This window comes from Coffea arabica, chromosome 11e (genome assembly GCF_036785885.1).
Source record: "Coffea arabica cultivar ET-39 chromosome 11e, Coffea Arabica ET-39 HiFi, whole genome shotgun sequence".
In the NCBI taxonomy this organism is placed as follows: domain Eukaryota; kingdom Viridiplantae; phylum Streptophyta; class Magnoliopsida; order Gentianales; family Rubiaceae; genus Coffea; species Coffea arabica.
Window position 1 is genome coordinate 34,018,001 of NC_092331.1, and position 21,453 is coordinate 34,039,453.

The window sequence follows — 21,453 nt, forward strand, 5'->3', positions numbered from 1 at the left end:
ATGATAATTTAGAGTTGCGGGATGATTGAAAAAAACAGGGGGCAAATCAATAACAAAAAAAAATATGAAAGTAAATAAATAAAAAGATAATAGGAAAATGCTTGAATTGACGCTTAAAATGAATTTCGGTCTAGAAAAGCCACACTGCTTCGCAGGACGGGGTAGTTTAAAAGAATAAAGCGAAAGGAACATGGCGGGTGTGATCATACCAGCACTAATGCACCGGATCCCATCAGAACTCCGAAGTTAAGCATGCTTGGGCGAGAGTAGTACTAGGATGGGTGACCCCCTGGGAATTCCTCTTGTTGCACCCCTCTCTTTTTTGTTTCGAAATTCAAATTTTCTATTCGTTCTTTATCCTGTAGTAATTTAGGTCCTTCGGAACGATTGCTTTATATTTTGCTTCTTCTCGAAGCATGAAGGCGGATCTGAAGCGAGACAAATCAGGAACGGTACGGCTCGATCAAAGCCCGAATCGTCGCTCAAATTTGTCGGCGCAAATGTATCAGCGCAAGCGTGAAGGATTGATTTCATGATAATTTAGAGTTGCGGGATGATGGAAAAAAACAGGGGGCAAATCAATAACAAAAAATATTATGAAAGCAAATAAATAAAAGGATAATTGGAAAATGCTTGAATTGACGCTTAAAATGAATTTCGGTCTAGAAAAGCAACACTTCTTCGCAGGACGGGGTAGTTTAAAAGAATAAAGCGAAAGGAATATGGCGGGTGCGATCATACCAGCACTAATGCACCGGATCCCATCAGAACTTCGAAATTAAGCGTGTTTGGGCGAGAGTAGTACTTGGATTGGTGACCCCCTGGGAAGTCCTCGTGTTGCACCCCTCTCTTTTTTGTTTCGAAATCCAAATTTCCTATTCGTTCTTTATCCTGTAGTAATTTAGCTCCGTCGGAACGATTGCTTAATATTTTGCTTCTTGTCGAAGCGTGAAGTAGGATCTGAAGGCGCGAGACAAATCAGGAACGGTACGGCTCGATCAAAGCCCGGATCGTCGCTCAAATTTGTCGGCGCAAATGTATCACCGCAAGCGTGAATGATTGATTTCATGATAATTTAGAGTTGCGGGATGATGGAAAAAAACAGGGTGCAAATCAATAAAAAAAATATATATAAAGTAAATAAATAAAAGGATAAAAGGAAAATGTTTCAATTGACGCTTAAAATGAATTCCGGTCTAGAAAAGCCACACTGCTTCGCTGGACGGGGTAGTTTAAAAGAATAAAGCGTAAGGAACGTTGTGGGTGCGATTATACCAGCACTAATGCACCGTATCCCATCAGAACTCCGAAGTTAAGCGTGCTTGGGCGTGAGCAGTATTAGGATGGGTGACCCCCTGGGAATTCCTCTTGTTGCACCCCTTTCTTTTTTGTTTCGAAATTCAAATTTTCTATTCGTTCTTTATCTTGTAGTAATTTAGGTCCTTCGGAACGATTGCTTTATATTTTGCTTATTCTCAAAGCATGAAGGCGGATCTGAAGGCGCGAGAGAAATCAGGAACGGTACGGCTCGATCAAAGCCCGGATCATCGCTCAAATTTGTCGGCGCAAATGTATCAGCGCTAGCGTGATGGATTGATTTCATGACAATTTATTGTTGCGCGATGAGGGAAAAAAACAGGGTGCAAATCAATAACAAAAAAAAAATATGAAAGCAATAAACAAAACGATAAGAGAAAAATGCTTGAATTGACGCTCAAAATGAATTTCGGTCTAGAAAAGCCACACTGCTTCGCAGGACGGGGTAGTTTAAAAGAATAAAGCGAAAGGAACATGGCGGGTGCGATCATACCAGCACTAATGCACCGGATCCCATCAGAACTCCGAAGTTAAGCATGCTTGGGCGAGCGTAGTGCTAGGATGGGTGACCCCCTGGGAATTCCTCTTGTTGCACCCCTCTCTTTTTTGTTTCGAAATTCAAATTTTCTATTCGTTCTTTATCCTGTAGTAATTTAGCTCCGTCGGAACGATTGCTTAATATTTTGCTTCTTGTCGAAGCGTGAAGGAGGATCTGAAGGCGCGAGACAAATCAGGAACGGTACGGCTCGATCAAAGCCCGGATCGTCGCTCAAATTTGTCGGCGCAAATGTATCAGCGCAAGCGTGAAGGATTGATTTCATGATAATTTAGAGTTGCGGGATGATGGAAAAAAACAGGGGGCAAATCAATAACAAAAAAAAATATGAAAGCAAATAAATAAAAGGATAATAGGAAAATGCTTGAATTGACGCTTAAAATGAATTTCGGTCTAGAAAAGCTACACTGCTTCGCAGGACGGGGTAGTTTAAAAGAATAAAGTGAAAGGAATATGGCGGGTGCGATCATACCAGCACTAATGCACCGGATCCCATCAGAACTTCGAAATTAAGCGTGTTTGGGCGAGAGTAGTACTTGGATTGGTGACCCCCTGGGAAGTCCTCGTGTTGCATCCCTCGCTTTTTTGTTTCGAAATCCAAATTTCCTATTCGTTCTTTATCCTGTAGTAATTTAGCTCCGTCGGAACGATTGCTTAATATTTTGCTTCTTGTCGAAGCGTGAAGGAGGATCTGAAGGCGCGAGACAAATCAGGAACGGTACGGCTCGATCAAAGCCCGGATAGTCGCTCAAATTTGTCGGCGCAAATGTAACACCGCAAGCGTGAAGGATTGATTTCATGATAATTTAGAGTTGCGGGATGATGGAAAAAAACAGGGTGCAAATCAATAACAAAAAATAATATGAAAGCAAATAAATAAAAGGATAATAGGAAAATACTTGAATTGACGCTTAAAATGAATTTCGGTCTAGAAAAGCCACACTGATTCGCAGGACGGGGTAGTTTAAAAGAATGAAGCGAAAGGAATATGGCGGGTGCGATCATACCAGCACTAATGCACCGGATCCCATCAGAACTTCTAAATTAAGCGTGTTTGGGCGAGAGTAGTACTAGGATGGGTGACCCCCTGGGAAGTCCTCGTGTTGCACCCCTCTCTTTTTTGTTTCGAAATCCAAATTTCCTATTCGTTCTTTATCCTGTAGTAATTTAGCTCCGTCGGAACGATTGCTTAATATTTTGCTTCTTGTCGAAGCGTGAAGGAGGATCTGAAGGCGCGAGACAAATCAGGAACGGTACGGCTCGATCAAAGCCCGGATCGTCGCTCAAATTTGTCGGCGCAAATGTATCAGTGCAAGGGTGAAGGATTGATTTCATGATAATTTAGAGTTGCGGGATGATGGAAAAAAACAGGGGGCAAATCAATAACAAAAAAAAATATGAAAGCAAATAAATAAAAGGATAATAGGAAAATGCTTGAATTGACGCTTAAAATGAATTTCGGTCTAGAAAAGCCACACTGCTTCGCAGGACGGGGTAGTTTAAAAGAATAAAGCGAAAGGAATATGGCGGGTGCGATCATACCAGCACTAATGCACCGGATCCCATCTGAACATCGAAATTAAGCGTGTTTGGGCGAGAGTAGTACTTGGATTGGTGACCCCCTGGGAAGTCCTCGTGTTGCACCCCTCTCTTTTTTGTTTCGAAATCCAAATTTCCTATTCGTTCTTTATCCTGTAGTAATTTAGCTCCGTCGGAACGATTGCTTAATATTTTGCTTCTTGTCGAAGCGTGAAGGAGGATCTGAAGGCGCGAGACAAATCAAGAACGGTACGGCTCGATCAAAGCCCGGATCGTCGCTCAAATTTGTCGGCGTAAATGTATCACCGCAAGCGTGAAGGATTGATTTCATGATAATTTAGAGTTGCGGGATGATGGAAAAAAATAGGGTGCAAATCAATAACAAAAAATATATAAAGTAAATAAATAAAAGGATAAGAGGAAAATACTTCAATTGACGCTTAAAATGAATTCCGGTCTAGAAAAGCCACACTGCTTCGCAGGACAGGGTAGTTTAAAAGAATAAAGCGAAAGGAACGTTGTGGGTGCGATCATACCAGCACTAATGCACCGTATCCCATCAGAACTCCGAAGTTAAGCGTGCTTGGGCGTAAGCAGTATTAGGATGGGTGACCCCCTGGGAAGTCCTCGTGTTGCACCCCTCTCTTTTTTGTTTCGAAATCCAAATTTCCTATTCGTTCTTTATCCTGTAGTAATTTAGCTCCGTCGGAACGATTGCTTAATATTTTGCTTCTTGTCGAAGCGTGAAGTAGGATCTGAAGGCGCGAGACAAATCAGGAACGGTACGGCTCGATCAAAGCCCGGATCGTCGCTCAAATTTGTCGGCGCAAATGTATCACCGCAAGCGTGAATGATCGATTTCATGATAATTTAGAGTTGCGGGATGATGGAAAAAAACAGGGTGCAAATCAATAACAAAAAAAATATAAAGTAAATAAATAAAAGGATAAGAGGAAAATGCTTCAATTGACGCTTAAAATGAATTCCGGTCTAGAAAAGCCACACTGCTTCGCTGGACGGGGTAGTTTAAAAGAATAAAGCGAAAGGAACGTTGTGGGTGCGATCATACCAGCACTAATGCACCGTATCCCATCAGAACTCCGAAGTTAAGCGTGCTTGGGCGTGAGCAGTATTAGGATGGGTGACCCCCTGGGAATTCCTCTTGTTGCACCCCTTTCTTTTTTGTTTCGAAATTCAAATTTTCTATTCGTTCTTTATCTTGTAGTAAATTAGGTCCTTCGGAACGATTGCTTTATATTTTGCTTCTTCTCGAAGCATGAAGGCGGATCTGAAGGCGCGAGAGAAATCAGGAACGGTACGGCTCGATCAAAGCCCGGATCATCGCTCAAATTTGTCGGCGCAAATGTATCAGCGCTAGCGTGATGGATTGATTTCATGACAATTTATTGTTGCGCGATGAGGGAAAAAAACAGGGTGCAAATCAATAACAAAAAAAAATATGAAAGCAATAAACAAAACGATAAGAGAAAAATGCTTGAATTGACGCTCAAAATGAATTTCGGTCTAGAAAAGCCACACTGCTTCGCAGGACGGGGTAGTTTAAAAGAATAAAGCGAAAGGAACATGGCGGGTGCGATCATACCAGCACTAATGCACCGGATCCCATCAGAACTCCGAAGTTAAGCATGCTTGGGCGAGCGTAGTGCTAGGATGGGTGACCCCCTGGGAATTCCTCTTGTTGCACCCCTCTCTTTTTTGTTTCGAAATTCAAATTTTCTATTCGTTCTTTATCCTGTAGTAATTTAGCTCCGTCGGAACGATTGCTTAATATTTTGCTTCTTGTCGAAGCGTGAAGGAGGATCTGAAGGCGCGAGAGAAATCAGGAACGGTACGGCTCGATCAAAGCCCGGATCATCGCTCAAATTTGTCGGCGCAAATGTATCAGCGCTAGCGTGATGGATTGATTTCATGACAATTTATTGTTGCGCGATGAGGGAAAAAAACAGGGTGCAAATCAATAACAAAAAAAAATATGAAAGCAATAAACAAAACGATAAGAGAAAAATGCTTGAATTGACGCTCAAAATGAATTTCGGTCTAGAAAAGCCACACTGCTTCGCAGGACGGGGTAGTTTAAAAGAATAAAGCGAAAGGAACATGGCGGGTGCGATCATACCAGCACTAATGCACCGGATCCCATCAGAACTCCGAAGTTAAGCTTGCTTGGGCGAGCGTAGTGCTAGGATGGGTGACCCCCTGGGAATTCCTCTTGTTGCACCCCTCTCTTTTTTGTTTCGAAATTCAAATTTTCTATTCGTTCTTTATCCTGTAGTAATTTAGCTCCGTCGGAACGATTGCTTAATATTTTGCTTCTTGTCGAAGCGTGAAGGAGGATCTGAAGGCGCGAGACAAATCAGGAACGGTACGGCTCGATCAAAGCCCGGATCGTCGCTCAAATTTGTCGGCGCAAATGTATCAGCGCAAGCGTGAAGGATTGATTTCATGATAATTTAAAGTTGCGGGATGATGGAAAAAAAAAGGGGGCAAATCAATAACAAAAAAAAATATGAAAGCAAATAAATAAAAGGATAATAGGAAAATGCTTGAATTGACGCTTAAAATGAATTTCGGTCTAGAAAAGCCACACTGCTTCGCAGGACGGGGTAGTTTAAAAGAATAAAGCGAAAGGAATATGGCGGATGCGATCATACCAGCACTAATGCACCGGATCCCATCAGAACTTCGAAATTAAGCGTGTTTGGGCGAGAGTAGTACTTGGATTGGTGACCCCCTGGGAAGTCCTCGTGTTGCACCCCTCTCTTTTTTGTTTTGAAATCCAAATTTCCTATTCGTTATTTATCCTGTAGTAATTTAGCTCTGTCGGAACGATTGCTTAATATTTTGCTTCTTGTCTAAGCGTGAAGGAGGATCTGAAGGCGCGAGACAAATCAGGAACGGTACGGCTCGATCAAAGCCCGGATCGTCGCTCAAATTTGTCGGCGCAAATGTATCAGCGCAAGCGTGAAGGATTGATTTCATGATAATTTAGAGTTGCGGGATGATGGAAAAAAACAGGGGGCAAATCAATAACAAAAAAAAAATATGAAAGCAAATAAAAAAAAGATAATAGGAAAATGCTTGAATTGACGCTTAAAATGAATTTCGGTCTAGAAAAGCCACACTGCTTCGTAGGACGGGGTAGTTTAAAAGAATAAAGCGAAAGGAATATGGCGGGTGCGATCATACCAGCACTAATGCACTGGATCCCATCAGAACATCGAAATTAAGCGTGTTTGGGCGAGAGTAGTACTTGGATTGGTGACCCCCTGGGAAGTCCTCGTGTTGCACCCCTCTCTTTTTTGTTTCAAAATCCAAATTTCCTATTCGTTCTTTATCCAGTAGTAATTTAGCTCCGTCGGAACGATTGCTTAATATTTTGCTTCTTGTCGAAGCGTGAAGGAGGATCTGAAGGCGCGAGACAAATCAGGAACGGTACGGCTCGATCAAAGCCCGTATCGTCGCTCAAATTTGTCGGCGCAAATGTATCAGCGCAAGCGTGAAGGATTGATTTCATGATAATTTAGAGTTGCGGGATGATGGAAAAAAACAGGGGGCAAATCAATAACAAAAAAAAAATATGAAAGCAAATAAATAAAAGGATAATAGGAAAATGCTTGAATTGACGCTTAAAATGAATTTCGGTCTAGAAAAGCCACACTGCTTCGCAGGACGGGGTAGTTTAAAAGAATAAAGCGAAAGGAACATGGCGGGTGCGATCAAACCAGCACTAATGCACCGGATCCCATCAGAACTCCGAAGTTAAGCATGCTTGGGCGAGAGTAGTACTAGGATGGGTGACCCCCTGGGAATTCCTCTTGTTGCCCCCCTCTCTTTTTTGTTTCGAAATTCAAATTTTCTATTCGTTCTTTATCCTGTAGTAATTTAGGTCCTTCGGAACGATTGCTTTATATTTTGCTTCTTCTCGAAGCGTGAAGGCGGATCTGAAGGCGCGAGACAAATCAGGAACGGTACGGCTCGATCAAAGCCCGGATCGTCGCTCAAATTTGTCGGCGCAAATGTATCAGCGCAAGCGTGAAGGATTGATTTCATGATAATTTAGAGTTGCGGGATGATGGAAAAAAACAGGGGGCAAATCAATAACAAAAAAAAATATGAAAGCAAATAAATAAAAGGATAATAGGAAAATGCTTGAATTGACGCTTAAAATGAATTTCGGTCTAGAAAAGCCACACTGCTTCGCAGGACGGGGTAGTTTAAAAGAATAAAGCGAAAGGAATATGGCGGGTGCGATCATACCAGCACTAATGCACCGGATCCCATCAGAACATCGAAATTAAGCGTGTTTGGGCTAGAGTAGTACTTGGATTGGTGACCCCGTGGGAAGTCCTCGTGTTGCACCCCTCTCTTTTTTGTTTCGAAATCCAAATTTCCTATTCGTTCTTTATCCTGTAGTAATTTAGCTCCGTCGGAACGATTGCTTAATATTTTGCTTCTTGCCGAAGCGTGAAGGAGGATCTGAAGGCGCGAGACAAATCAGGAACGGTACGGCTCGATCAAAGCCCGGATCGTCGCTCAAATTTGTCGGCGCAAATGTATCAGCGCAAGCGTGAAGGATTGATTTCATGATAATTTAGAGTTGCGGGATGATTGAAAAAAACAGGGGGCAAATCAATAACAAAAAAAAATATGAAAGTAAATAAATAAAAAGATAATAGGAAAATGCTTGAATTGACGCTTAAAATGAATTTCGGTCTAGAAAAGCCACACTGCTTCGCAGGACGGGGTAGTTTAAAAGAATAAAGCGAAAGGAACATGGCGGGTGTGATCATACCAGCACTAATGCACCGGATCCCATCAGAACTTCGAAATTAAGCGTGTTTGGGCGAGAGTAGTACTTGGATTGGTGACCCCCTGGGAAGTCCTCGTGTTGCACCCCTCTCTTTTTTGTTTCGAAATCCAAATTTCCTATTCGTTCTTTATCCTGTAGTAATTTAGCTCCGTCGGAACGATTGCTTAATATTTTGCTTCTTGTCGAAGCGTGAAGGAGGATCTGAAGGCGCGAGACAAATCAGGAACGGTACGGCTCGATCAAAGCCCGGATCGTCGCTCAAATTTGTCGGCGCAAATGTATCAGCGCAAGCGTGAAGGATTGATTTCATGATAATTTAGAGTTGCGGGATGATGGAAAAAAACAGGGGGCAAATCAATAACAAAAAATATTATGAAAGCAAATAAATAAAAGGATAATTGGAAAATGCTTGAATTGACGCTTAAAATGAATTTCGGTCTATAAAAGCAACACTTCTTCGCAGGACGGGGTAGTTTAAAAGAATAAAGCGAAAGGAATATGGCGGGTGCGATCATACCAGCACTAATGCACCGGATCCCATCAGAACTTCGAAATTAAGCGTGTTTGGGCGAGAGTAGTACTTGGATTGGTGACCCCCTGGGAAGTCCTCGTGTTGCACCCCTCTCTTTTTTGTTTCGAAATCCAAATTTCCTATTCGTTCTTTATCCTGTAGTAATTTAGCTCCGTCGGAACGATTGCTTAATATTTTGCTTCTTGTCGAAGCGTGAAGTAGGATCTGAAGGCGCGAGACAAATCAGGAACGGTACGGCTCGATCAAAGCCCGGATCGTCGCTCAAATTTGTCGGCGCAAATGTATCACCGCAAGCGTGAATGATTGATTTCATGATAATTTAGAGTTGCGGGATGATGGAAAAAAACAGGGTGCAAATCAATAAAAAAAATATATATAAAGTAAATAAATAAAAGGATAAAAGGAAAATGTTTCAATTGACGCTTAAAATGAATTCCGGTCTAGAAAAGCCACACTGCTTCGCTGGACGGGGTAGTTTAAAAGAATAAAGCGTAAGGAACGTTGTGGGTGCGATTATACCAGCACTAATGCACCGTATCCCATCAGAACTCCGAAGTTAAGCGTGCTTGGGCGTGAGCAGTATTAGGATGGGTGACCCCCTGGGAATTCCTCTTGTTGCACCCCTTTCTTTTTTGTTTCGAAATTCAAATTTTCTATTCGTTCTTTATCTTGTAGTAATTTAGGTCCTTCGGAACGATTGCTTTATATTTTGCTTATTCTCAAAGCATGAAGGCGGATCTGAAGGCGCGAGAGAAATCAGGAACGGTACGGCTCGATCAAAGCCCGGATCATCGCTCAAATTTGTCGGCGCAAATGTATCAGCGCTAGCGTGATGGATTGATTTCATGACAATTTATTGTTGCGCGATGAGGGAAAAAAACAGGGTGCAAATCAATAACAAAAAAAAATATGAAAGCAATAAACAAAACGATAAGAGAAAAATGCTTGAATTGACGCTCAAAATGAATTTCGGTCTAGAAAAGCCACACTGCTTCGCAGGACGGGGTAGTTTAAAAGAATAAAGCGAAAGGAACATGGCGGGTGCGATCATACCAGCACTAATGCACCGGATCCCATCAGAACTCCGAAGTTAAGCATGCTTGGGCGAGCGTAGTGCTAGGATGGGTGACCCCCTGGGAATTCCTCTTGTTGCACCCCTCTCTTTTTTGTTTCGAAATTCAAATTTTCTATTCGTTCTTTATCCTGTAGTAATTTAGCTCCGTCGGAACGATTGCTTAATATTTTGCTTCTTGTCGAAGCGTGAAGGAGGATCTGAAGGCGCGAGACAAATCAGGAACGGTACGGCTCGATCAAAGCCCGGATCGTCGCTCAAATTTGTCGGCGCAAATGTATCAGCGCAAGCGTGAAGGATTGATTTCATGATAATTTAGAGTTGCGGGATGATGGAAAAAAACAGGGGGCAAATCAATAACAAAAAATATTATGAAAGCAAATAAATAAAAGGATAATTGGAAAATGCTTGAATTGACGCTTAAAATGAATTTCGGTCTAGAAAAGCAACACTTCTTCGCAGGACGGGGTAGTTTAAAAGAATAAAGTGAAAGGAATATGGCGGGTGCGATCATACCAGCACTAATGCACCGGATCCCATCAGAACTTCGAAATTAAGTGTGTTTGGGCGAGAGTAGTACTTGGATTGGTGACCCCCTGGGAAGTCCTCGTGTTGCACCCCTCTCTTTTTTGTTTCGAAATCCAAATTTCCTATTCGTTCTTTATCCTGTAGTAATTTAGCTCCGTCGGAACGATTGCTTAATATTTTGCTTCTTGTCGAAGCGTGAAGGAGGATCTGAAGGCGCGAGACAAATCAGGAACGGTATGGCTCGATCAAAGCCCGGATCGTCGCTCAAATTTGTCGGCGCAAATGTATCAGCGCAAGCGTGAAGGATTGATTTCATGATAATTTAGAGTTGCGGGATGATGGAAAAAAACAGGGGGCAAATCAATAACAAAAAAAAAATATGAAAGAAAATAAATAAAAGGATAATAGGAAAATGCTTGAATTGACGCTTAAAATGAATTTCGGTCTAGAAAAGCCACACTGCTTCGCAGGACGGGGTAGTTTAAAAGAATAAAGCGAAAGGAATATGGCGGGTGCGATCATACCAGCACTAATGCACCGGATCCCATCAGAAAAAATATGAAAGCAAATAAATAAAAGGATAATAGGAAAATGCTTGAATTGACGCTTAAAATGAATTTCGGTCTAGAAAAGCTACACTGCTTCGCAGGACGGGGTAGTTTAAAAGAATAAAGTGAAAGGAATATGGCGGGTGCGATCATACCAGCACTAATGCACCGGATCCCATCAGAACTTCGAAATTAAGCGTGTTTGGGCGAGAGTAGTACTTGGATTGGTGACCCCCTGGGAAGTCCTCGTGTTGCATCCCTCGCTTTTTTGTTTCGAAATCCAAATTTCCTATTCGTTCTTTATCCTGTAGTAATTTAGCTCCGTCGGAACGATTGCTTAATATTTTGCTTCTTGTCGAAGCGTGAAGGAGGATCTGAAGGCGCGAGACAAATCAGGAACGGTACGGCTCGATCAAAGCCCGGATAGTCGCTCAAATTTGTCGGCGCAAATGTAACACCGCAAGCGTGAAGGATTGATTTCATGATAATTTAGAGTTGCGGGATGATGGAAAAAAACAGGGTGCAAATCAATAACAAAAAATAATATGAAAGCAAATAAATAAAAGGATAATAGGAAAATACTTGAATTGACGCTTAAAATGAATTTCGGTCTAGAAAAGCCACACTGCTTCGCAGGACGGGGTAGTTTAAAAGAATGAAGCGAAAGGAATATGGCGGGTGCGATCATACCAGCACTAATGCACCGGATCCCATCAGAACTTCTAAATTAAGCGTGTTTGGGCGAGAGTAGTACTTGGATTGGTGACCCCCTGGGAAGTCCTCGTGTTGCACCCCTCTCTTTTTTGTTTCGAAATCCAAATTTCCTATTCGTTCTTTATCCTGTAGTAATTTAGCTCCGTCGGAACGATTGCTTAATATTTTGCTTCTTGTCGAAGCGTGAAGGAGGATCTGAAGGCGCGAGACAAATCAGGAACGGTACGGCTCGATCAAAGCCCGGATCGTCGCTCAAATTTGTCGGCGCAAATGTATCAGTGCAAGGGTGAAGGATTGATTTCATGATAATTTAGAGTTGCGGGATGATGGAAAAAAACAGGGGGCAAATCAATAACAAAAAAAAATATGAAAGCAAATAAATAAAAGGATAATAGGAAAATGCTTGAATTGACGCTTAAAATGAATTTCGGTCTAGAAAAGCCACACTGCTTCGCAGGACGGGGTAGTTTAAAAGAATAAAGCGAAAGGAATATGGCGGGTGCGATCATACCAGCACTAATGCACCGGATCCCATCTGAACATCGAAATTAAGCGTGTTTGGGCGAGAGTAGTACTTGGATTGGTGACCCCCTGGGAAGTCCTCGTGTTGCACCCCTCTCTTTTTTGTTTCGAAATCCAAATTTCCTATTCGTTCTTTATCCTGTAGTAATTTAGCTCCGTCGGAACGATTGCTTAATATTTTGCTTCTTGTCGAAGCGTGAAGGAGGATCTGAAGGCGCGAGACAAATCAAGAACGGTACGGCTCGATCAAAGCCCGGATCGTCGCTCAAATTTGTCGGCGCAAATGTATCACCGCAAGCGTGAAGGATTGATTTCATGATAATTTAGAGTTGCGGGATGATGGAAAAAAATAGGGTGCAAATCAATAACAAAAAATATATAAAGTAAATAAATAAAAGGATAAGAGGAAAATACTTCAATTGACGCTTAAAATGAATTCCGGTCTAGAAAAGCCACACTGCTTCGCAGGACAGGGTAGTTTAAAAGAATAAAGCGAAAGGAACGTTGTGGGTGCGATCATACCAGCACTAATGCACCGTATCCCATCAGAACTCCGAAGTTAAGCGTGCTTGGGCGTAAGCAGTATTAGGATGGGTGACCCCCTGGGAAGTCCTCGTGTTGCACCCCTCTCTTTTTTGTTTCGAAATCCAAATTTCCTATTCGTTCTTTATCCTGTAGTAATTTAGCTCCGTCGGAACGATTGCTTAATATTTTGCTTCTTGTCGAAGCGTGAAGTAGGATCTGAAGGCGCGAGACAAATCAGGAACGGTACGGCTCGATCAAAGCCCGGATCGTCGCTCAAATTTGTCGGCGCAAATGTATCACCGCAAGCGTGAATGATCGATTTCATGATAATTTAGAGTTGCGGGATGATGGAAAAAAACAGGGTGCAAATCAATAACAAAAAAAATATAAAGTAAATAAATAAAAGGATAAGAGGAAAATGCTTCAATTGACGCTTAAAATGAATTCCGGTCTAGAAAAGCCACACTGCTTCGCTGGACGGGGTAGTTTAAAAGAATAAAGCGAAAGGAACGTTGTGGGTGCGATCATACCAGCACTAATGCACCGTATCCCATCAGAACTCCGAAGTTAAGCGTGCTTGGGCGTGAGCAGTATTAGGATGGGTGACCCCCTGGGAATTCCTCTTGTTGCACCCCTTTCTTTTTTGTTTCGAAATTCAAATTTTCTATTCGTTCTTTATCTTGTAGTAAATTAGGTCCTTCGGAACGATTGCTTTATATTTTGCTTCTTCTCGAAGCATGAAGGCGGATCTGAAGGCGCGAGAGAAATCAGGAACGGTACGGCTCGATCAAAGCCCGGATCATCGCTCAAATTTGTCGGCGCAAATGTATCAGCGCTAGCGTGATGGATTGATTTCATGACAATTTATTGTTGCGCGATGAGGGAAAAAAACAGGGTGCAAATCAATAACAAAAAAAAATATGAAAGCAATAAACAAAAGAATAAGAGAAAAATGCTTGAATTGACGCTTAAAATGAATTTCGGTCTAGGAAAGCCACACTGCTTCGCAGGACGGGGTAGTTTAAAAGAATAAAGCGAAAGGAACATGGCGGGTGCGATCATACCAGCACTAATGCACCGGATCCCATCAGAACTCCGAAGTTAAGCATGCTTGGGCGAGAGTAGTGCTAGGATGGGTGACCCCCTGGGAATTCCTCTTGTTGCACCCCTCTCTTTTTTGTTTCGAAATTCAAATTTTCTATTCGTTCTTTATCCTGTAGTAATTTAGCTCCGTCGGAACGATTGCTTAATATTTTGCTTCTTGTCGAAGCGTGAAGGAGGATCTGAAGGCGCGAGAGAAATCAGGAACGGTACGGCTCGATCAAAGCCCGGATCATCGCTCAAATTTGTCGGCGCAAATGTATCAGCGCTAGCGTGATGGATTGATTTCATGACAATTTATTGTTGCGCGATGAGGGAAAAAAACAGGGTGCAAATCAATAACAAAAAAAAATATGAAAGCAATAAACAAAACGATAAGAGAAAAATGCTTGAATTGACGCTCAAAATGAATTTCGGTCTAGAAAAGCCACACTGCTTCGCAGGACGGGGTAGTTTAAAAGAATAAAGCGAAAGGAACATGGCGGGTGCGATCATACCAGCACTAATGCACCGGATCCCATCAGAACTCCGAAGTTAAGCTTGCTTGGGCGAGCGTAGTGCTAGGATGGGTGACCCCCTGGGAATTCCTCTTGTTGCACCCCTCTCTTTTTTGTTTCGAAATTCAAATTTTCTATTGTTCTTTATCCTGTAGTAATTTAGCTCCGTCGGAACGATTGCTTAATATTTTGCTTCTTGTCGAAGCGTGAAGGAGGATCTGAAGGCGCGAGACAAATCAGGAACGGTACGGCTCGATCAAAGCCCGGATCGTCGCTCAAATTTGTCGGCGCAAATGTATCAGCGCAAGCGTGAAGGATTGATTTCATGATAATTTAAAGTTGCGGGATGATGGAAAAAAAAAGGGGGCAAATCAATAACAAAAAAAAATATGAAAGCAAATAAATAAAAGGATAATAGGAAAATGCTTGAATTGACGCTTAAAATGAATTTCGGTCTAGAAAAGCCACACTGCTTCGCACGACGGGGTAGTTTAAAAGAATAAAGCGAAAGGAATATGGCGGGTGCGATCATACCAGCACTAATGCACCGGATCCCATCAGAACATCGAAATTAAGCGTGTTTGGGCTAGAGTAGTACTTGGATTGGTGACCCCGTGGGAAGTCCTCGTGTTGCACCCCTCTCTTTTTTGTTTCGAAATCCAAATTTCCTATTCGTTATTTATCCTGTAGTAATTTAGCTCTGTCGGAACGATTGCTTAATATTTTGCTTCTTGTCTAAGCGTGAAGGAGGATCTGAAGGCGCGAGACAAATCAGGAACGGTACGGCTCGATCAAAGCCCGGATCGTCGCTCAAATTTGTCGGCGCAAATGTATCAGCGCAAGCGTGAAGGATTGATTTCATGATAATTTAGAGTTGCGGGATGATGGAAAAAAACAGGGGGCAAATCAATAACAAAAAAAAAATATGAAAGCAAATAAAAAAAAGATAATAGGAAAATGCTTGAATTGACGCTTAAAATGAATTTCGGTCTAGAAAAGCCACACTGCTTCGTAGGACGGGGTAGTTTAAAAGAATAAAGCGAAAGGAATATGGCGGGTGCGATCATACCAGCACTAATGCACTGGATCCCATCAGAACATCGAAATTAAGCGTGTTTGGGCGAGAGTAGTACTTGGATTGGTGACCCCCTGGGAAGTCCTCGTGTTGCACCCCTCTCTTTTTTGTTTCAAAATCCAAATTTCCTATTCGTTCTTTATCCAGTAGTAATTTAGCTCCGTCGGAACGATTGCTTAATATTTTGCTTCTTGTCGAAGCGTGAAGGAGGATCTGAAGGCGCGAGACAAATCAGGAACGGTACGGCTCGATCAAAGCCCGTATCGTCGCTCAAATTTGTCGGCGCAAATGTATCTGCGCAAGCGTGAAGGATTGATTTCATGATAATTTAGAGTTGCGGGATGATGGAAAAAAACAGGGGGCAAATCAATAACAAAAAAAAAATATGAAAGCAAATAAATAAAAGGATAATAGGAAAATGCTTGAATTGACGCTTAAAATGAATTTCGGTCTAGAAAAGCCACACTGCTTCGCAGGACGGGGTAGTTTAAAAGAATAAAGCGAAAGGAACATGGCGGGTGCGATCAAACCAGCACTAATGCACCGGATCCCATCAGAACTCCGAAGTTAAGCATGCTTGGGCGAGAGTAGTACTAGGATGGGTGACCCCCTGGGAATTCCTCTTGTTGCCCCCCTCTCTTTTTTGTTTCGAAATTCAAATTTTCTATTCGTTCTTTATCCTGTAGTAATTTAGGTCCTTCGGAACGATTGCTTTATATTTTGCTTCTTCTCGAAGCGTGAAGGCGGATCTGAAGGCGCGAGACAAATCAGGAACGGTACGGCTCGATCAAAGCCCGGATCGTCGCTCAAATTTGTCGGCGCAAATGTATCAGCGCAAGCGTGAAGGATTGATTTCATGATAATTTAGAGTTGCGGGATGATGGAAAAAAACAGGGGGCAAATCAATAACAAAAAAAAATATGAAAGCAAATAAATAAAAGGATAATAGGAAAATGCTTGAATTGACGCTTAAAATGAATTTCGGTCTAGAAAAGCCACACTGCTTCGCACGACGGGGTAGTTTAAAAGAATAAAGCGAAAGGAATATGGCGGGTGCGATCATACCAGCACTAATGCACCGGATCCCATCAGAACATCGAAATTAAGCGTGTTTGGGCTAGAGTAGTACTTGGATTGGTGACCCCGTGGGAAGTCCTCGTGTTGCACCCCTCTCTTTTTTGTTTCGAAATCCAAATTTCCTATTCGTTCTTTATCCTGTAGTAATTTAGCTCCGTCGGAACGATTGCTTAATATTTTGCTTCTTGCCGAAGCGTGAAGGAGGATCTGAAGGCGCGAGACAAATCAGGAACGGTACGGCTCGATCAAAGCCCGGATCGTCGCTCAAATTTGTCGGCGCAAATGTATCAGCGCAAGCGTGAAGGATTGATTTCATGATAATTTAGAGTTGCGGGATGATTGAAAAAAACAGGGGGCAAATCAATAACAAAAAAAAATATGAAAGTAAAAAAATAAAAAGATAATAGGAAAATGCTTGAATTGACGCTTAAAATGAATTTCGGTCTAGAAAAGCCACACTGCTTCGCAGGACGGGGTAGTTTAAAAGAATAAAGCGAAAGGAACATGGCGGGTGTGATCATACCAGCACTAATGCACCGGATCCCATCAGAACTCCGAAGTTAAGCATGCTTGGGCGAGAGTAGTACTAGGATGGGTGACCCCCTGGGAATTCCTCTTGTTGCACCCCTCTCTTTTTTGTTTCGAAATTCAAATTTTCTATTCGTTCTTTATCCTGTAGTAATTTAGGTCCTTCGGAACGATTGCTTTATATTTTGCTTCTTCTCGAAGCATGAAGGCGGATCTGAAGCGAGACAAATCAGGAACGGTACGGCTCGATCAAAGCCCGAATCGTCGCTCAAATTTGTCGGCGCAAATGTATCAGCGCAAGCGTGAAGGATTGATTTCATGATAATTTAGAGTTGCGGGATGATGGAAAAAAACAGGGGGCAAATCAATAACAAAAAATATTATGAAAGCAAATAAATAAAAGGATAATTGGAAAATGCTTGAATTGACGCTTAAAATGAATTTCGGTCTAGAAAAGCAACACTTCTTCGCAGGACGGGGTAGTTTAAAAGAATAAAGCGAAAGGAATATGGCGGGTGCGATCATACCAGCACTAATGCACCGGATCCCATCAGAACTTCGAAATTAAGCGTGTTTGGGCGAGAGTAGTACTTGGATTGGTGACCCCCTGGGAAGTCCTCGTGTTGCACCCCTCTCTTTTTTGTTTCGAAATCCAAATTTCCTATTCGTTCTTTATCCTGTAGTAATTTAACTCCGTCGGAACGATTGCTTAATATTTTGCTTCTTGTCGAAGCGTGAAGTAGGATCTGAAGGCGCGAGACAAATCAGGAACGGTACGGCTCGATCAAAGCCCGGATCGTCGCTCAAATTTGTCGGCGCAAATGTATCACCGCAAGCGTGAATGATTGATTTCATGATAATTTAGAGTTGCGGGATGATGGAAAAAAACAGGGTGCAAATCAATAAAAAAAATATATATAAAGTAAATAAATAAAAGGATAAAAGGAAAATGTTTCAATTGACGCTTAAAATGAATTCCAGTCTAGAAAAGCCACACTGCTTCGCTGGACGGGGTAGTTTAAAAGAATAAAGCGTAAGGAACGTTGTGGGTGCGATTATACCAGCACTAATGCACCGTATCCCATCAGAACTCCGAAGTTAAGCGTGCTTGGGCGTGAGCAGTATTAGGATGGGTGACCCCCTGGGAATTCCTCTTGTTGCACCCCTTTCTTTTTTGTTTCGAAATTCAAATTTTCTATTCGTTCTTTATCTTGTAGTAATTTAGGTCCTTCGGAACGATTGCTTTATATTTTGCTTATTCTCAAAGCATGAAGGCGGATCTGAAGGCGCGAGAGAAATCAGGAACGGTACGGCTCGATCAAAGCCCGGATCATCGCTCAAATTTGTCGGCGCAAATGTATCAGCGCTAGCGTGATGGATTGATTTCATGACAATTTATTGTTGCGCGATGAGGGAAAAAAACAGGGTGCAAATCAATAACAAAAAAAAATATGAAAGCAATAAACAAAACGATAAGAGAAAAATGCTTGAATTGACGCTCAAAATGAATTTCGGTCTAGAAAAGCCACACTGCTTCGCAGGACGGGGTAGTTTAAAAGAATAAAGCGAAAGGAACATGGCGGGTGCGATCATACCAGCACTAATGCACCGGATCCCATCAGAACTCCGAAGTTAAGCATGCTTGGGCGAGCGTAGTGCTAGGATGGGTGACCCCCTGGGAATTCCTCTTGTTGCACCCCTCTCTTTTTTGTTTCGAAATTCAAATTTTCTATTCGTTCTTTATCCTGTAGTAATTTAGCTCCGTCGGAACGATTGCTTAATATTTTGCTTCTTGTCGAAGCGTGAAGGAGGATCTGAAGGCGCGAGACAAATCAGGAACGGTACGGCTCGATCAAAGCCCGGATCGTCGCTCAAATTTGTCGGCGCAAATGTATCAGCGCAAGCGTGAAGGATTGATTTCATGATAATTTAGAGTTGCGGGATGATGGAAAAAAACAGGGGGCAAATCAATAACAAAAAAAAATATGAAAGCAAATAAATAAAAGGATAATAGGAAAATACTTGAATTGACGCTTAAAATGAATTTCGGTCTAGAAAAGCCACACTGCTTCGCAGGACGGGGTAGTTTAAAAGAATGAAGCGAAAGGAATATGGCGGGTGCGATCATACCAGCACTAATGCACCGGATCCCATCAGAACTTCTAAATTAAGCGTGTTTGGGCGAGAGTAGTACTTGGATTGGTGACCCCCTGGGAAGTCCTCGTGTTGCACCCCTCTCTTTTTTGTTTCGAAATCCAAATTTCCTATTCGTTTTTTATCCTGTAGTAATTTAGCTCCGTCGGAACGATTGCTTAATATTTTGCTTCTTGTCGAAGCGTGAAGGAGGATCTGAAGGCGCGAGACAAATCAGGAACGGTACGGCTCGATCAAAGCCCGGATCGTCGCTCAAATTTGTCGGCGCAAATGTATCAGTGCAAGCGTGAAGGATTGATTTCATGATAATTTAGAGTTGCGGGATGATGGAAAAAAACAGGGGGCAAATCAATAACAAAAAAAAATATGAAAGCAAATAAATAAAAGGATAATAGGAAAATGCTTGAATTGACGCTTAAAATGAATTTCGGTCTAGAAAAGCCACACTGCTTCGCAGGACGGGGTAGTTTAAAAGAATAAAGCGAAAGGAATATGGCTGGTGCGATCATACCAGCACTAATGCACCGGATCCCATCAGAACTTCGAAATTAAGCGTGTTTGGGCGAGAGTAGTACTTGGATTGGTGACCCCCTGGGAAGTCCTCGTGTTGCACCCCTCTCTTTTTTGTTTCGAAATCCAAATTTCCTATTCGTTCTTTATCCTGTAGTAATTTAGCTCCGTCGGAACGATTGCTTAATATTTTGCTTCTTGTCGAAGCGTGAAGGAGGATCTGAAGGCGCGAGACAAATCAGGAACGGTACGGCTCGATCAAAGCCCGGATCGTCGCTCAAATTTGTCGGTGCAAATGTATCACCGCAAGCGTGAATGATTGATTTCATGATAATTTAGAGTTGCGGGATGATGGAAAAAAACAGGGTGCAAATCAATAAAAAAATATATATATAAAGTAAATAAATAAAAGGATAAAAGGAAAATGCTTCAATTGACGCTTAAAATGAATTCCGGTCTAGAAAAGCCACACTGCTTAGCTGGACGGGGTAGTTTAAAAGAATAAAGCGTAAGGAACGTTGTGGGTGCGATCATACCAGCACTAATGCACCGTATCCCATCAGAACTCCGAAGTTAAGCGTGCTTGGGCGTGAGCAGTATTAGGATGGGTGACCCCCTGGGAATTCCTCTTGTTGCACCCCTCTCTTTTTTGTTTCGAAATTCAAATTTTCTATTCGTTCTTTATCCTGTAGTAATTTAGGTCCTTCGGAACGATTGCTTTATATTTTGCTTCTTCTCGAAGCATGAAGGCGGATCTGAAGGCGCGAGACAAATCAGGAACGGTACGGCTCGATCAAAGCCCGGATCGTCGCTCAAATTTGTCGGCGCAAATGTATCAGCGCAAGCGTGAAGGATTGATTTCATGATAATTTAGAGTTGCGGGATGATGGAAAAAAACAGGGGGCAAATCAATAACAAAAAAAAATATGAAAGCAAATAAATAAAAGGATAATAGGAAAATGCTTGAATTGACGCTTAAAATGAATTTCGGTCTAGAAAAGCCACACTGCTTCGCAGGACGGGGTAGTTTAAAAGAATAAAGCGAAAGGAATATGGCGGGTGCGATCATACCAGCACTAATGCACCGGATCCCATCAGAACATCGAAATTAAGCGTGTTTGGGCGAGAGTAGTACTTGGATTGGTAACCCCGTGGGAAGTCCTCGTGTTGCACCCCTCTCTTTTTTGTTTCGAAATCCAAATTTCCTATTCGTTCTTTATCCTGTAGTAATTTAGCTCCGTCGGAACGATTGCTTAATATTTTGCTTCTTGTCGAAGCGTGAAGGAGGATCTGAAGGCGCGAGACAAATCAGGAACGGTACGGCTCGATCAAAGCCCGGATCGTCGCTCAAATTTGTCGGCGCAAATGTATCAGCGCAAGCGTGAAGGATTGATTTCATGATAATTTAGAGTTGCGGGATGATGGAAAAAAACAGGGTGCAAATCAATAACAAAAAAATATAAAGTAAATAAATAAAAGGATAAGAGGAAAATGCTTCAATTGACGCTTAAAATGAATTCCGGTCTGGAAAAGCCACACTGCTTCGCTGGACGGGGTAGTTTAAAAGAATAAAGCGAAAGGAACGTTGTGGGTGCGATCAAACCAGCACTAATGCACCGTATCCCATCAGAACTCCGAAGTTAAGCGTGCTTGGGCGTGAGCAGTATTAGGATGGGTGACCCTCTGGGAATTCCTCTTGTTGCACCCCTCTCTTTTTTGTTTCGAAATTCAAATTTTCTATTCGTTCTTTATCCTGTAGTAATTTAGGTCCTTCGGAACGATTGCTTTATATTTTGCTTCTTCTCGAAGCATGAAGGCGCGAGACAA

The 21,453-nt window shown here is 42.2% G+C and overlaps 40 non-coding genes across 40 annotated transcripts; all 40 read left to right on the forward strand.

The window, feature by feature from the left end:
• The first annotated feature begins 195 nt into the window (after nt 1–195).
• LOC140032143 (5S ribosomal RNA) lies at nt 196–314 on the forward strand. The gene has a single exon (XR_011836068.1). It is a non-coding gene; the product is annotated as a 5S ribosomal RNA (ribosomal RNA).
• Nucleotides 315–727: 413 nt separating this feature from the next.
• LOC140022861 (5S ribosomal RNA) lies at nt 728–846 on the forward strand. Its single transcript, XR_011826839.1, has one exon. It is a non-coding gene; the product is annotated as a 5S ribosomal RNA (ribosomal RNA).
• Nucleotides 847–1,261: 415 nt separating this feature from the next.
• Nucleotides 1,262–1,380, forward strand: LOC140023924 (5S ribosomal RNA). The gene has a single exon (XR_011827891.1). It is a non-coding gene; the product is annotated as a 5S ribosomal RNA (ribosomal RNA).
• A 416-nt stretch (nt 1,381–1,796) lies between these two features.
• On the forward strand, nt 1,797–1,915 carry LOC140022038 (5S ribosomal RNA). Its single transcript, XR_011826020.1, has one exon. It is a non-coding gene; the product is annotated as a 5S ribosomal RNA (ribosomal RNA).
• A 416-nt stretch (nt 1,916–2,331) lies between these two features.
• Nucleotides 2,332–2,450, forward strand: LOC140023644 (5S ribosomal RNA). Its single transcript, XR_011827613.1, has one exon. It is a non-coding gene; the product is annotated as a 5S ribosomal RNA (ribosomal RNA).
• Nucleotides 2,451–2,866: 416 nt separating this feature from the next.
• LOC140032626 (5S ribosomal RNA) lies at nt 2,867–2,985 on the forward strand. The gene has a single exon (XR_011836551.1). It is a non-coding gene; the product is annotated as a 5S ribosomal RNA (ribosomal RNA).
• A 416-nt stretch (nt 2,986–3,401) lies between these two features.
• Nucleotides 3,402–3,520, forward strand: LOC140024601 (5S ribosomal RNA). Its single transcript, XR_011828577.1, has one exon. It is a non-coding gene; the product is annotated as a 5S ribosomal RNA (ribosomal RNA).
• Nucleotides 3,521–3,934: 414 nt separating this feature from the next.
• On the forward strand, nt 3,935–4,053 carry LOC140032668 (5S ribosomal RNA). The gene has a single exon (XR_011836593.1). It is a non-coding gene; the product is annotated as a 5S ribosomal RNA (ribosomal RNA).
• A 414-nt stretch (nt 4,054–4,467) lies between these two features.
• Nucleotides 4,468–4,586, forward strand: LOC140023509 (5S ribosomal RNA). Its single transcript, XR_011827477.1, has one exon. It is a non-coding gene; the product is annotated as a 5S ribosomal RNA (ribosomal RNA).
• A 415-nt stretch (nt 4,587–5,001) lies between these two features.
• Nucleotides 5,002–5,120, forward strand: LOC140022039 (5S ribosomal RNA). The gene has a single exon (XR_011826021.1). It is a non-coding gene; the product is annotated as a 5S ribosomal RNA (ribosomal RNA).
• Nucleotides 5,121–5,535: 415 nt separating this feature from the next.
• Nucleotides 5,536–5,654, forward strand: LOC140023359 (5S ribosomal RNA). The gene has a single exon (XR_011827328.1). It is a non-coding gene; the product is annotated as a 5S ribosomal RNA (ribosomal RNA).
• A 416-nt stretch (nt 5,655–6,070) lies between these two features.
• On the forward strand, nt 6,071–6,189 carry LOC140023979 (5S ribosomal RNA). Its single transcript, XR_011827945.1, has one exon. It is a non-coding gene; the product is annotated as a 5S ribosomal RNA (ribosomal RNA).
• Nucleotides 6,190–6,605: 416 nt separating this feature from the next.
• On the forward strand, nt 6,606–6,724 carry LOC140024900 (5S ribosomal RNA). Its single transcript, XR_011828876.1, has one exon. It is a non-coding gene; the product is annotated as a 5S ribosomal RNA (ribosomal RNA).
• A 417-nt stretch (nt 6,725–7,141) lies between these two features.
• LOC140032657 (5S ribosomal RNA) lies at nt 7,142–7,260 on the forward strand. Its single transcript, XR_011836582.1, has one exon. It is a non-coding gene; the product is annotated as a 5S ribosomal RNA (ribosomal RNA).
• Nucleotides 7,261–7,676: 416 nt separating this feature from the next.
• LOC140025082 (5S ribosomal RNA) lies at nt 7,677–7,795 on the forward strand. The gene has a single exon (XR_011829060.1). It is a non-coding gene; the product is annotated as a 5S ribosomal RNA (ribosomal RNA).
• Nucleotides 7,796–8,211: 416 nt separating this feature from the next.
• On the forward strand, nt 8,212–8,330 carry LOC140023707 (5S ribosomal RNA). The gene has a single exon (XR_011827675.1). It is a non-coding gene; the product is annotated as a 5S ribosomal RNA (ribosomal RNA).
• Nucleotides 8,331–8,746: 416 nt separating this feature from the next.
• LOC140022862 (5S ribosomal RNA) lies at nt 8,747–8,865 on the forward strand. The gene has a single exon (XR_011826840.1). It is a non-coding gene; the product is annotated as a 5S ribosomal RNA (ribosomal RNA).
• A 415-nt stretch (nt 8,866–9,280) lies between these two features.
• Nucleotides 9,281–9,399, forward strand: LOC140023926 (5S ribosomal RNA). The gene has a single exon (XR_011827893.1). It is a non-coding gene; the product is annotated as a 5S ribosomal RNA (ribosomal RNA).
• A 415-nt stretch (nt 9,400–9,814) lies between these two features.
• Nucleotides 9,815–9,933, forward strand: LOC140022040 (5S ribosomal RNA). The gene has a single exon (XR_011826022.1). It is a non-coding gene; the product is annotated as a 5S ribosomal RNA (ribosomal RNA).
• Nucleotides 9,934–10,349: 416 nt separating this feature from the next.
• Nucleotides 10,350–10,468, forward strand: LOC140023720 (5S ribosomal RNA). Its single transcript, XR_011827687.1, has one exon. It is a non-coding gene; the product is annotated as a 5S ribosomal RNA (ribosomal RNA).
• A 596-nt stretch (nt 10,469–11,064) lies between these two features.
• Nucleotides 11,065–11,183, forward strand: LOC140023645 (5S ribosomal RNA). The gene has a single exon (XR_011827614.1). It is a non-coding gene; the product is annotated as a 5S ribosomal RNA (ribosomal RNA).
• A 416-nt stretch (nt 11,184–11,599) lies between these two features.
• On the forward strand, nt 11,600–11,718 carry LOC140024394 (5S ribosomal RNA). The gene has a single exon (XR_011828367.1). It is a non-coding gene; the product is annotated as a 5S ribosomal RNA (ribosomal RNA).
• A 416-nt stretch (nt 11,719–12,134) lies between these two features.
• On the forward strand, nt 12,135–12,253 carry LOC140024602 (5S ribosomal RNA). The gene has a single exon (XR_011828578.1). It is a non-coding gene; the product is annotated as a 5S ribosomal RNA (ribosomal RNA).
• Nucleotides 12,254–12,667: 414 nt separating this feature from the next.
• Nucleotides 12,668–12,786, forward strand: LOC140021800 (5S ribosomal RNA). The gene has a single exon (XR_011825782.1). It is a non-coding gene; the product is annotated as a 5S ribosomal RNA (ribosomal RNA).
• A 414-nt stretch (nt 12,787–13,200) lies between these two features.
• On the forward strand, nt 13,201–13,319 carry LOC140023511 (5S ribosomal RNA). Its single transcript, XR_011827479.1, has one exon. It is a non-coding gene; the product is annotated as a 5S ribosomal RNA (ribosomal RNA).
• Nucleotides 13,320–13,734: 415 nt separating this feature from the next.
• On the forward strand, nt 13,735–13,853 carry LOC140032596 (5S ribosomal RNA). Its single transcript, XR_011836522.1, has one exon. It is a non-coding gene; the product is annotated as a 5S ribosomal RNA (ribosomal RNA).
• A 415-nt stretch (nt 13,854–14,268) lies between these two features.
• LOC140023360 (5S ribosomal RNA) lies at nt 14,269–14,387 on the forward strand. Its single transcript, XR_011827329.1, has one exon. It is a non-coding gene; the product is annotated as a 5S ribosomal RNA (ribosomal RNA).
• A 415-nt stretch (nt 14,388–14,802) lies between these two features.
• On the forward strand, nt 14,803–14,921 carry LOC140025083 (5S ribosomal RNA). The gene has a single exon (XR_011829061.1). It is a non-coding gene; the product is annotated as a 5S ribosomal RNA (ribosomal RNA).
• A 416-nt stretch (nt 14,922–15,337) lies between these two features.
• On the forward strand, nt 15,338–15,456 carry LOC140024901 (5S ribosomal RNA). The gene has a single exon (XR_011828877.1). It is a non-coding gene; the product is annotated as a 5S ribosomal RNA (ribosomal RNA).
• Nucleotides 15,457–15,873: 417 nt separating this feature from the next.
• LOC140032658 (5S ribosomal RNA) lies at nt 15,874–15,992 on the forward strand. Its single transcript, XR_011836583.1, has one exon. It is a non-coding gene; the product is annotated as a 5S ribosomal RNA (ribosomal RNA).
• A 416-nt stretch (nt 15,993–16,408) lies between these two features.
• Nucleotides 16,409–16,527, forward strand: LOC140025084 (5S ribosomal RNA). The gene has a single exon (XR_011829062.1). It is a non-coding gene; the product is annotated as a 5S ribosomal RNA (ribosomal RNA).
• A 416-nt stretch (nt 16,528–16,943) lies between these two features.
• LOC140032144 (5S ribosomal RNA) lies at nt 16,944–17,062 on the forward strand. The gene has a single exon (XR_011836069.1). It is a non-coding gene; the product is annotated as a 5S ribosomal RNA (ribosomal RNA).
• Nucleotides 17,063–17,475: 413 nt separating this feature from the next.
• LOC140022864 (5S ribosomal RNA) lies at nt 17,476–17,594 on the forward strand. The gene has a single exon (XR_011826842.1). It is a non-coding gene; the product is annotated as a 5S ribosomal RNA (ribosomal RNA).
• A 415-nt stretch (nt 17,595–18,009) lies between these two features.
• Nucleotides 18,010–18,128, forward strand: LOC140023927 (5S ribosomal RNA). Its single transcript, XR_011827894.1, has one exon. It is a non-coding gene; the product is annotated as a 5S ribosomal RNA (ribosomal RNA).
• Nucleotides 18,129–18,543: 415 nt separating this feature from the next.
• Nucleotides 18,544–18,662, forward strand: LOC140022042 (5S ribosomal RNA). The gene has a single exon (XR_011826024.1). It is a non-coding gene; the product is annotated as a 5S ribosomal RNA (ribosomal RNA).
• A 416-nt stretch (nt 18,663–19,078) lies between these two features.
• On the forward strand, nt 19,079–19,197 carry LOC140024395 (5S ribosomal RNA). The gene has a single exon (XR_011828368.1). It is a non-coding gene; the product is annotated as a 5S ribosomal RNA (ribosomal RNA).
• A 416-nt stretch (nt 19,198–19,613) lies between these two features.
• LOC140023895 (5S ribosomal RNA) lies at nt 19,614–19,732 on the forward strand. Its single transcript, XR_011827861.1, has one exon. It is a non-coding gene; the product is annotated as a 5S ribosomal RNA (ribosomal RNA).
• Nucleotides 19,733–20,148: 416 nt separating this feature from the next.
• On the forward strand, nt 20,149–20,267 carry LOC140023512 (5S ribosomal RNA). The gene has a single exon (XR_011827480.1). It is a non-coding gene; the product is annotated as a 5S ribosomal RNA (ribosomal RNA).
• A 416-nt stretch (nt 20,268–20,683) lies between these two features.
• Nucleotides 20,684–20,802, forward strand: LOC140024939 (5S ribosomal RNA). The gene has a single exon (XR_011828915.1). It is a non-coding gene; the product is annotated as a 5S ribosomal RNA (ribosomal RNA).
• Nucleotides 20,803–21,215: 413 nt separating this feature from the next.
• On the forward strand, nt 21,216–21,334 carry LOC140024399 (5S ribosomal RNA). Its single transcript, XR_011828372.1, has one exon. It is a non-coding gene; the product is annotated as a 5S ribosomal RNA (ribosomal RNA).
• Nucleotides 21,335–21,453: the final 119 nt, after the last annotated feature.